This window comes from Lucilia sericata, unplaced genomic scaffold (assembly GCF_015586225.1).
Source record: "Lucilia sericata isolate MDLA Ls3-8-SP2 unplaced genomic scaffold, ASM1558622v1 Contig000139F_arrow, whole genome shotgun sequence".
NCBI lineage: Eukaryota > Metazoa > Arthropoda > Insecta > Diptera > Calliphoridae > Lucilia > Lucilia sericata.
Window position 1 is genome coordinate 447,960 of NW_023994171.1, and position 7,914 is coordinate 455,873.

Genomic DNA, 7,914 nt, shown 5'->3' on the forward strand with positions numbered 1-7,914 from the left:
ATTGCTCTCACCTTAAAGTATACCAATCTTCCTATCACGTTCTAAGTCGTTTTCTAAGTCCGTCCGTCCGCCTGTCCGTCTGTTTGTCTATCTGTCCGTCCGTCCGTCCGTCCGTCTGTCTGTCTGTCTGTCTGTCTGTCTGTCTGTCTGTCTGTCTGTCTGTCTGTATGTCTGTCTGTCTGTCTGTCTGTCTGTCTGTCTGTCTGTCTGTCTGTCTGTCTGTCTGTCTGTCTGTCTGTCTGTCTGTCTGTCTGTCTGTCTGTCTGTCTGTCTGTCCGTCTGTCCGTCTGTCTGTCTGTCTGTCCGTCTGCCTGTCTGTCTGTCCATGTAAACCTTGTGCGCACTTTTAACATAATCACTGGTGTAGGTTATTATATGTTCGACAATACCCTACCATATGATCTTGTTTTAAATTGATATTAATGAAGGTTATTTTTGGAGTACATGTCGGAATTGAAAAGCCTACCTTCACTAAAAGATTTAAGCAAATTTTAAGCAAAATTTAGGAACAATTTTTGAATTTTTCACCAGACTTTTTGCCATACAAGCTGCAATACTTTAGCATTTTATTTAACTTTAAAACATCTGCCTAGTTTAGTGCGTTCCACCACATCATCAGTGTAACAATTAAAGTTATAAAACCACAATAGTCATCCCACATCATGCATAGCAAATACCACACAATAATCTAAAACATAAGCATACACCTGGACACCTTAAATAATTGGTTAGAAAATCAAAAATTTTTCTTTACTTTTTGTCAAAAATCATATATAATTTTAAAATGAAAAAAATTATAATACGCAATTGGTTACACATTAAATTGGAACAGGATTAACAAGAGTTGACATATTCATAAAGACAAACCGGAGAATAAACAATACAAACAAACTAAAACGAACAGACCGACACATATTTTACAAACAATTAACAGTTTAGTTACACACCCAAAGAATAAACAGCAAATGAGCAAAGGTACTAAATTACTTAGCACAACAAAAAGTACCTTTTTAAAATGTTCATCAATACCACTACTTAGCGAGCTATAAGCAAAAGTCTTTTGGTTTTACAAAAAGTACCAATAACCAAAAGTACCTTTTTCCCTAAAAGGTCTCTTGTCAACATGAGAAAAACAAATACCGTTTAAAATTGTCTAAATCAAATGTGACGAACAAAATTTTCAACGGACTGGTGCAACGAAACAGGAAAATCTGATTTGGTTGACAAATCAAAGAAACAACAAGAAGCAACAACTGTAAGGCTAAAACAAGAAAAATAGTTGAGAGTAAAGAATTTCATTTGAGCATAACTAACTCACTTAAGAAAGTAAAATACTATGCGTAAGTATGTGTGCAAAAGATTTTGTTTTTCAAAAGCAGGATTTCCATTTGAAAAGCGTAAAAAATTTAAGGGTGCCAAATGAAATGTCCTTTGAAAAAAACAACAAACTAAAAAGAATTTATGATCAACTACACACAAATTTGTGAAGATCACTTAGGCGTGTTAAATTTAAATTGGGCATGCGCAAATGTTTTTTTGTCTAAAGGAATTTTTTTTTTGCTCTTTTGCCAGCTGTAAGTTATTAGGCGGCTAAAAAAACTTAAACATATGATTTGTTTAGCAATAATTTACATGTGTTTATTGCCCAAAATCATATGCTAGTAGAGATAGCTAGATATGTATGTATGTGTTTTAAATAAGAGGATAATTACAAACAATTACATCATCTGCCCCTAAGTAGTACTTAGGAAAGGTTAAGAAAACAATAAATTTTTAATAAAAAAAATGCATGCTCGTTTGAATTTCAAAACAAATTTTGGAACTAATTAAGTAAAAATTCATAATTTTCAGCTTAAGTAAAAGATGCTGGCAAAAAGATTAATTGTTTCGGGCTAAAGTCTATAAAAAACTATATGGTTGTCAAATATTTACGATGATTTGTAATCAAAAGATTATAATCCTGGTTTGTTCAATATTTGAAGAAAGTTCAGATTTGTAGTCTTTGTAATACTCGGAGAATTCCAAGATCTCTGGCATAGGGTATATGTTTGCGTATTTTCATCGATATTAGAGTCTTCATGCTTCAGATTCTGTTCGTTATAATTTGAGTTTAAAATACTTACAATACTCTCCAGCTGTATGTTCCTTAGCTTCGGGTTCTTAGATCCGAAGCCATATAATAGAGTTGCTTTTATGTTGGAAATGAAAATGTTTTTCTAAAAATAGCGATAATGTCCCCTCAAGTTTCAATTTGGGACACGTTGCCTTGGTGAATTTCACTATGGTTGGGGTTATAGCAATCTGGGGGTATAGAGGTGCTAACAGTATCTAAAATATCTAAAGCCATATAATAGAGTTGCTTTTATGTTGGAAATGAAAATGTTTTTTTAAAAATGGCGATAATGTCCCCTCAAGTTCCAATTTGGGACATGTTGCCTTGGTGAACTTCACTATAGTTGGAGTTATAGCAATCCAGGGGGTATAGAGGTGCTAACAGTATCTCAAGTTAGCTGGGATTATAAACAGGTGGTGTCATTTGACTCGCGGTCTGACCAGAGAATGTAACATATAAGGGAACCGATAGACGCCAGGCGTTGTAATGGACTTTATCTTTTCCCAGTTATTATAGAGGTTCTTTTATGGTACGCTTTAAGACTGTGGTTGAAATCCAAATCGTGGGAAATGAATGTCGGTTTAAAGATTGATGTAAATTAGTTAGATGGAGTTTCCGGTGCTGTTGTCATATCAAACCAACCACAGTGATGTGAATGTGTCCTAAATGTTGGGAATAAGTTGATGTCCTAGTAATGGCATAAGAAGGGTGTATGGATCTAGCCAAATACGCTTATGAATGGATATATTGTAAGAGTTTTCTATTGTGAGATGGTGATGCATATATCGTGTTCTTATGTTATCGATAATGTTCTCTTCATCTTCAGGTAACTTTTTGAAGTTTACGATATCTTGCTTTATGGATGGAAATCGTATATCGGTCATCAATTAGCCACATCTCTAGGTATTGTTTCCGAAACAACAGAGACTATCCCAGCGACGTGGTTAAGTTTGATTTGCAGTAGGATTTCTGAAGTTTGCTTGAGATACCACAATAAGACACCAATGGTCAAGCATTAGATAGCTCAATTAATTGAGCAAAGCGGTGGTACATGGACTAGCGTCAGTCATCTATGTGTGCTTTACAAGTTACAAAGAGGCGGGATTGAATTGCCTCCAGCTTACCCTGTGGTTGAAAAAGTTCCCAAAAAAAAATACACAACATTTGGACAGAACTATCCTCTCTATTTAAAAACAAAATCTTGATGACCATCCAGTACTAAGCTTAATATCAGAGTCTCTGTTAGATTTTCTAAATATCGAATAGTTTACTAAATACACTATCGCGACTGCGGCGCCCTCCTTAGCAAAAGGCTTTGATATAAATCGAACCCTCAACCGTTGGCCTGACAGAGAAGAAAACTACGAATTAAACTACTGGACGCACTCAACCAAAATTTCCAATAATAACTGGAAAATCTCTTGAATGACACATTGTGAGCTTCGAAAGCACTTCATTTCAATAGGACAACTGCACTTGTCAGTTATAGTATTGTATAGTATAAAAACCAGCCTGCAGCAGTGTGAAAACTCATTAAGTTTAGAACCAGATATCTCACCAAGGTTGGATATAAAGTAATTGCCAACTTTTTGTAATAACAGCAAGAGCGGTTCATTCGCGGGAAGATCTCTATTCCTTTTCCCTATCATTGCAACTGAGAAGGAATTCATTGGAAGGGAAACCAAGCAGACTTGCATGTCTGCCTAGCACCTAGTGTCCAATTATTACTGCTATCAATATCGATTTATCTCTCTAATTTTGGACTGTAAGCAGTCTTGTGTGTTTCTCATTGCATGAAGGACACAAAAACTTGGTCCCTTTACAAGATACTGCATCTATTGTTAGCCTTTTTGGAAGAAGAATCTGAGGATTCTGCTTTTGTTAAAAACATAGCTGCCACTGATATAGTGTTGGATATATCCTGAGCTAGCTCATCTTCCTGTTCATTTCCATAATAGTTCTTATGAGCAGGAATACAAACAAGAGTGATGTCATTCAGGCAACCCAGCCTTGAGAGATCTTTCTTGAATTGTCCGACTAATAGGAAAGTGACAGTATAGAGTTTAGTAAAGAAAGCGCTACTTAGCTAACAACAAATATTCCTATGTTGCCACCAATATTAAAATGACATAGTATAGTCTGAAAACCACTACAGTTGTTGAGGAGACGGTGGGAGTAACTTATCCCAGCTTCTTAACAGAAGACACCAAAACGAACACCGTTATCACATCACATCTACTGGAGGGCCAATTCATCTTCCTGAGACAGTTGATAATGAAATCTGCGCTTCCCATTTTAGATAATGGCAGTAGTTGATTGCTTCCAGAAAAGTTTCTTGATTCAGTCACTTGTTTGAACATCCTCGAAAAGAATAAATCCTATGTAATACATAGGACCTGCTCTTATGAAGCTCTTGAACGCCTTAAAATTTAACAGACGAAGACCTCACATTTAGCGTTGCAAATCTGTTTTTGCGTATTTCTAAGGAGTTGTCAAACTGTCCTTCCCACACGATGGAATATTTCCAAAAGGTTATACTTACTAAATTATCAATTGTCTCCAAACTAAATACCTGTACTTTAAGAAAGCTATTGTCTTTTTAAAAATTTATTACACTCCAAAATTTCTTGATGTATTCCGACGACCACACACATTTCTTTTTGCTATTGCAACCAGCCAATTACTTCGCATCATAATGGCTTAAGCCATATATTAGACAATTAATATTGCTAAATATGCCATAACTAATCAGTGCAAAAAAAAGAACCTTCTAAAAAAGAAGAAACCTGAGCGGTAAAAACACTTAAGAACACATTGTTATAAACAATCAAAACAATAACACCAAACAAATGGAAACAATTGCACATAAGCTAAATGATTTTCAAATTGAAAATATTCGAAACAAAAAAAAAAAAAAAAAAACGAACCACCGACAAACAAGCATTTAAATAATGGGAGTAAACAAAAAAAAAAAAAAAAGAAGAACTGGTAACTAACCTGTAGGCCAATAGTGTTCTTTCTAATGGTATATAAAAGGTAATAGAAAAAACACAGTGAAAGGTAAATTGAACTAAAGTAGCAAAAATTTAACTCTTACAGCCGATGAAGCACAAGAAGTATAAAAGCGGCATATATTAAAAAGATTTTGATGTTGTTGCTCTTTTTTTACAAGCGGCAACTCTAGTGATGCAACAAATAATCAACTTAAACAAACAAACAACAAAAAAAGTAAAACAATAAAATTTTTAAACACAATTGAAAAAGAACAACAATTAAGGAGGAGCTAGAAGATAAAAAGAAAGTATTAGAAATCAATAGAGCGTAAGGTCATTTATGGTAGATTTTGTTTTTGTTCTAAATTTTGGCAAACGGTAGTATATTGAGTATGTGTGTGGCAGAGTTTTAGTAATATAGTCAATTGTTGTCAGATTTACTACCAAGGTGGCCTTTCAGTAGAGTGAGAGAGAGCAAGGTGCAAAAGATGAGAAACAACAATTACTTAAGTTCTCATCGTTTACTAAATAGTAATTTCTTTAAAGAGGGGAAGTGAAAGGTACGACTAGAACTGAACTAGAACTGAAGTAAGAACTGAACTAGAACTGAAGTAGAACTGAACTAGAACTGAACTAGAACTGAACTGGAAACTGAACTAGAGCTGAACTAGAACTGAACTAGAACTGAACTAGAACTGAACTAGAACTTACTAGAACTAACTAGAACTGAACTAGAACTGAACTAGAACTGAACTAGAACTAGAACTGAACTAGAACTGAACTAGAACTGAACTAGAACTGAACTAGAACTGAACTAGACTGAACTAGAACTGAACTAGAAACTGAACTAGAACTGAACTAGAACTGAACTAGAACTGAACTAGAACTGAACTAGAACTGAACTAGAACTGAACTAGAACTGAACTAGAACTGAACTAGAACTGAACTGAACTGAACTAGAACTGAACTAGAACTGAACTAGAACTGAACTAGAACTGAACTAGAACTGAACTAGAACTGAACTAGAACTGAACTAGAACTGAACTAGAACTGAACTAGAACTGAACTAGAACTGAACTAGAACTGAACTAGAACTGAACTAGAACTGAACTAGAACTGAACTAGAACTGAACTAGAACTGAACTAGAACTGAACTAGAACTGAACTAGAACTGAACTAGAACTGAACTAGAACTGAACTAGAACTGAACTAGAACTGAACTAGAACTGAACTAGAACTGAACTAGAACTGAACTAGAACTGAACTAGAACTGAACTAGAACTGAACTAGAACTGAACTAGAACTGAACTAGAACTGAACTAGAACTGAACTAGAACTGAACTAGAACTGAACTAGAACTGAACTAGAACTGAACTAGAACTGAACTAGAACTGAACTAGAACTGAACTAGAACTGAACTAGAACTGAACTAGAACTGAACTAGAACTGAACTAGAACTGAACTAGAACTGAACTAGAACTGAACTAGAACTGAACTAGAACTGAACTAGAACTGAACTAGAACTGAACTAGAACTGAACTAGAACTGAACTAGAACTGAACTGGAACTGAACTAGAACTGAACTAGAACTGAACTAGAACTGAACTAGAACTGAACTAGAACTGAACTAGAACTGAACTAAAACTGAACTAGAACTGAACTAGAACTGAACTAGAACTGAACTAGAACTGAACTAGAACTGAACTAGAACTGAACTAGAACTGAACTAGAACTGAACTGAACTAGAACTGAACTGAACTAGAACTGAACTAGAACTGAACTAGAACTGAACTAGAACTGAACTAGAACTGAACTAGAACTGAACTAGAACTGAACTAGAACTGAACTAGAACTGAACTAGAACTGAACTAGAACTGAACTAGAACTGAACTAGAACTGAACTGAACTGAACTAGAACTGACTAGAACTGAACTAGAACTGAACTAGAACTGAACGAACTAGAACTGAACTAGAACTGAACAGAACTGAATAGAACTGAACTAGAACTGAACTAGAAAAACTGAACTAGAACTGAACTAGAAACTGAACTAGAACTAAACTTAAACTGAACTAGAACTGAACAAACTGATGTATAACTGAAGTAGAACTGAACAAAACTATTTATTAATTAACACTTCGATATAGTGGTTCATGTCCAAGATACTACATATTTTACAGATCACTTCAATTTGGTATTTTGTAAAATTTAATAAATTCAAAAAAGTGCCAGTCAGTATTAGTCCACAAATCTCTCAGCAGTTGACTTACTCTCCTGGGAAAGAAAGTTCCAAAAGAACAAGATTTATCTTCTTCGTCTTTAGATGTTTGTCCACTACGTGTGTGGTGACATTTTGTGAGAGAGTTAGTGTTTTCTTTAGGGAGTGGTGGTTCTACACAACAATAGCTTTAAATTGTTTTTTCAATTGTTCGGGGCTTTAAGGCAAATAACTGTCAAATTAATGAAAAACTATGGATAAGAGAAAGAATGAAAGAATAAAGCAAATAGTTCCCAAGTTGTTTAGGAAGCAATGAACAATTAACAATTTATTTTCTTTAGCAAAAAAAAAAAAAAAAAAAAATGTACCACACACAAACAATTGACACTTACAAATAATAACAATAAATGATCATGTTGGTGGTTGATCATGATGATGATGATGCTACATAAATGACATATAACATTGTCATTGTTTTCTACCAAAATCTTTAAGATATAGCGCTCTTCTTTCCGTCTCTTATTTGGTTTTTGTGTGTTATTTTTTTGGTTTTAATACAAATTTTTTGTTTGAAGTTCACAAACAAGGTTTA